Source organism: Muscardinus avellanarius (genome assembly GCF_963383645.1).
Source record: "Muscardinus avellanarius genome assembly, chromosome: 1".
NCBI lineage: Eukaryota > Metazoa > Chordata > Mammalia > Rodentia > Gliridae > Muscardinus > Muscardinus avellanarius.
Genome location: NC_137786.1, coordinates 231682911 through 231687420, shown reverse-complemented (window position 1 = coordinate 231687420; position 4510 = coordinate 231682911).

The following is a 4510-nucleotide window of genomic DNA, read 5'->3' as shown; positions in this document are numbered from 1 at the left end:
GCCCTGCACCCAGGGCCTGGCAGAGCACTGCTCGCCTGCCAGCTGGCCAGTCCCAGGGCGCCACCAGCTCCTGAGCCTCCTGAGCGCTGTCACCCAGAGCCGGGCGGGGCCTGCACCCTCCGAGGACGGCCACTGTGAAGGACAGCCACTCGGCCTGCCCGTTGCCAATTGCCATGGGAGCAGGGCCTCCCTGCCTTGGGGCCTCGGCCCTGTCTGTGCACTTTTCCTCTGGGGAGAAGGACAGTGCTGCTCCCCATGCCCTGGACCCACACGGCTGCCCCATCCCAGGACGGAGGCGCTCAGACCCTCAGACCCGACCTCGCCCAGCCAAGTGTCTTCTGTGTCTCGTGGGGAGGTGGGGCAGGTGCCGTGTGGCTCCGTGTACTATTTTTAAGCTCCTTGAGCTTGTGGGTCAGTGTCTGCATGAAGTGGAATAAACTGTGCCCACCACCAGCCCCTCTCCCAGCTCCTGTGTGGACAACTGCCCCTGTGCTCCTCCCTCCAGACCACAGCCCTGCACTGCACCCCTGCCGCCACCAGGGGCCGCCACAGCCTCCTGCTATCTTCCTGCACCTGACTCCCCTCTTCTGGGAGGCGGAGGCCTGGCCACCTTCCCAGGTTGCTGTCACCCTGGCCCCACTTACTGGCAGGAGCTGAATGAAGCTGGGAGGAGCCACCTGGGGCTGTCAGGGAAGGAGGACTGGCCTGTGGAGACTGCCTCACACAGCCATATTGCTTGGCTCTGTCCCCGCAAGAGGCCAGGGTCCAGCCTCACCCTGGGGCCGGAGCAGAGGCCTGGGCTGGTGAGGAACAGGGCCCTGGCATGTGGCCTAAGGGCTTGGCCCGGTTCTTCCCTGCCCATCTGGGTCCAAGATGAGGTCAGGTGAGGCTCTAGAAGGCTGAGCCTGGCCCTCTGCAGGCGTCGCTAGCAGAAGGCTGTGGGGCGCTGGCACCACGCCTGGCTGGAGAGCCACAGAACCTTTCCTGGAACCCAGAAAGTCCCTACACACCTCATGTCCTGTGAGCATGAAGGGGAGGCCATTCCCTAACCCCCCCATCCTTTTCCTAGCAGTCCTGCATGGAAGCTGTGGGCCTGTGGGGAAACTGAGGCAGGATTTAGGGTTGGAGAACCCTCACATCACCAGCCCCACCAGCCGACCTCTCAAAGTTGCCCAGGACCCCCAGCTCAGAGCTCTGAGGGCCTGCCCATGCTCACCTGGGGCAGGAGCCCCACAGGCAGACGGGCCTGATGGCGCCAGGATGGGCAGATGGGGCCCGGCCTGGCACTTCCTGGACCCACCCGTCCTCCTGGGCACAGTCCAGGCCTTCCTGCCCTTCGAACTGCACTTGTGATCTATATTGATGGCAGTGGGCTAATCATTAACTGCTAGCAAGGGTTGGGCCAACGGCTCAAAAGGCGCTGGGCCCAGGCTGCTCGCTTCCTCCTGTGCCTCGAGGGCCGGCCAGGCCAGGTAAGACCTCCCGGCCGCCTCCCTGCACCCCTGGGTGCTTCCCAGCCCAGAGGCTTCCTGCAGAGCCTCCGGCCCTTCTGAGCAGAAAAGGAAGGGACCTGGGTGGCCCTGGGCCGGCCCCTTACTGCTGTGCCTCGGGGTCCGCCATGGGATGAGGGTCTGTGGAGTCAGCTCTCACTGTAGGACCAGGATTTGTGGTCGGGTACTAAGCTCACCAGGCCGGGGCCCCGCACGGTGGCCTGGGGGGGGGGGGCTGCAGGACTTTGGGGGGGATTGGTCACCAGCGGTCACTTTTACCTTCAGGTGTTCCCCCTCTTGCCTTGACGGCATCCTAAGAGAGACACTGCTGCCCCAAGGGAGCACCCCCACCCCAGAACCCCGCTCCGTGACACTGGACGGTCTCCCCTGACTCTGGGATTCCACCACTAACAAAGGGGGTCATGGGCCAGCACCATTCTGGAAGCTTCCACTTCTCTCAAGCGCTCCCAGCGGGACACCATCCGTACCCGTCACTGCAGCCTGTGGGACATGACAGGCCGAGCGCACTTCCCTTCCCGAGTGGGGGCCTCCCAGAGAGGGTGGCTTCCCCGCAGCCCAGACCGCTGCGCTGTGCGGCCCTGAGCCTGGCTGGGACAGGAGGACCCGGCGGTGGTACAGAGAGGCTAAGCCACCCACCGGAGGCCGCCTGGCTCCCAGGCCCGGCTGCTTTCAGGCTACCGGGTACTGAGGACTCTTCCAGATGGGCCATGGCACACAGCCCTGTTCTTAGCATTCACTGTTTTTTATCTTATTTTCTTTTTTTTGCAGTGCCGGGGATAGAACCCAAGGCCTTAGGCCTGCTAAGCAAGCACGTACCATGGAGCTGCACCTCTCTCTTTTTTTTTTATTCTTTTTGTGGTCTAAGGATGGAACCCAGGGGCGTTCTACCTCCGAGCTACACCCCCAGCCCGATTTTTTTATTCTTTATTTTGAAACAGGGTCTGAGTTGCAGAGGGCCTCACTAAGTAGCTGAGGCTGTCCGCGAACCCTGATCCTCCTGTCTCAGTCTCCCGAATCCTGAGATTACAAGCATGCGCCACCACGCCTGGCCCTCCCCATCTTTGCAGGCCCCTGCCCTCCTCACCTCCCCCATCTGCCTTCAGCAATCCTCTCCTCTCTGAAGTGGACCCTCAGAGACTCCTGCAGACTGACAGATGCCGGGCTGCCCCTCTACCCCGTGGCCGAAGCGGGGAGAAGGGGTAAAGGGCAGAGGGCGGCGGCTATGGGGCCGGCTCTGGTTGGGGAAGGAGGAAGCGGACACTTGGGGGCAGAGGGCGTGGGGTGAGGGCCCCTTACAGTGGGCAAAGGCTGCCCGGGTTGTAAACGGAACCACTCCCGTTTACGAGGCAGATCTGGGGTGGATCCTGGACTTCGCCCGCCAGGAAGGAGTGTAGGCACCACGTGTGCCGCGAGGCGTGGGCCCCTGTGATAAGGAACCCCAATTAAAAGACCGTGGACTTGGGGCCACAGGCACCCGGAGCATGAGGTGCGGCTGTGGGGCCCCGCCTGGGAGGAGTGCAGACAGGGCTCCCACCCCGTGTAACAGCAACTCCATGTGGAAGTGCCCAGTCTTTCCAATGGGGCTGCTGTTATCTGGGGTGCGGGCCAGCGGCCACAGAGGAAGAACGGCGCCCACCGCCCAGCAGACAGGCAGGAACCTCCGGGACGCTGCCCGGCCCGGGCCGCCCCGGGCGGCGAGACCGAGTGCACAGGGCTCTGACCTATGAATTGACAGCCAGTGCTCTGGTCACCCCCTGGCTGCCAATTCCATAGGTCACAGGTATGTTCGCCTCAATGCCAGCCGTCAGGACGCGCGGGGCGGGCGGGCGTCCGGTGGTCGGGGGAGACCTTGCTGCCCACTGCAGCCCAGGGCCGGCTCCTCGCCCCGCCTTTCCTCTGTCCTCTCTGCAGCTCCGAAACCCTTCTCTGCTTTTTCCAGTCTTTCTTCTTTCTTTCTTTCTTTCTTTCTTTCTTTCTTTCTTTCTTTCGCGGGTCTGGGGATGGAACCCAGGGGCATTTGACCTCCAAGCTATACTCCCTGCCCTATTTTTTTATTCTTTAGTTTGAAACCGGGTCTGAGTTGCAGAGGGCCTCACTAAGTAGCTGAGGCTGTCCGCGAACTGCGATCCTCCAGGTCTCAGACTCCCGAATGCTGGGATTACAAGCCTGCGCCACCACGCCCGGCTTGATACTCAGGATTGAACCCAGAGTTGTTCTACCTCTGACCTACACCTCTAGCCCTTTTTTTTTTTTTTTTTTTTTTTTGGTGGTACTTGGGGTGGAACCCAGAGGCTTTCTACCTCCGGGCTATACTCCCAGACCTTTTTAATATTTTATTTGGAAACAGGGTCTCACTAAGTTGCTGAGAGCCTCACTAAGTAGCTGAGGCTGGCTTCGAACCTGTGTGATCCTCCTGTCTCAGCCTCCCAAGCGCGGGGATTACAAGTGTGCACCACCACGCCCGGGTTTTAGCCCTTTTAAAAAAAAATTATATATATATATATATATATATATATATATATATATATATATTGGTGATACTGGGGGTAGAACCCAGAGGCTTTCTACCTCTTGGCTATCCTCCCAGACCTATTTTATTTTATTTTATTTATTTATTTTTTGGTGGTACTGGGGGTGGAACCCAGAGGCTTTCTACCTCCGGGATACACTCCCAGACCCATTTTATATTTTATTTGGAAACAGGGTCTCACTAGGTTGCTGAGAGCCTCACTAAGTAGCTGAGGCTGGCTTTGAATCTGCGGGATCCTCCTGTCTCAGCTTCCCAAGTACTGGGATTACAAGCGTGCGCCATCACGCCCGGCTCCGTGTTTTTATTTTTGAAACAGGGTCTCACTGAGTTGTGAAGGGCCTCGCTAAGTAGCTGGGGCTGTCTGTGAACCATGATCGTCCGGTCTCCGCCTCCCAAATGCTGGGATTGCAAGCCTACACCATCACGCCCGGCTACAATATTATTTTGAAACAGGGTCTTGCTTAGTTGT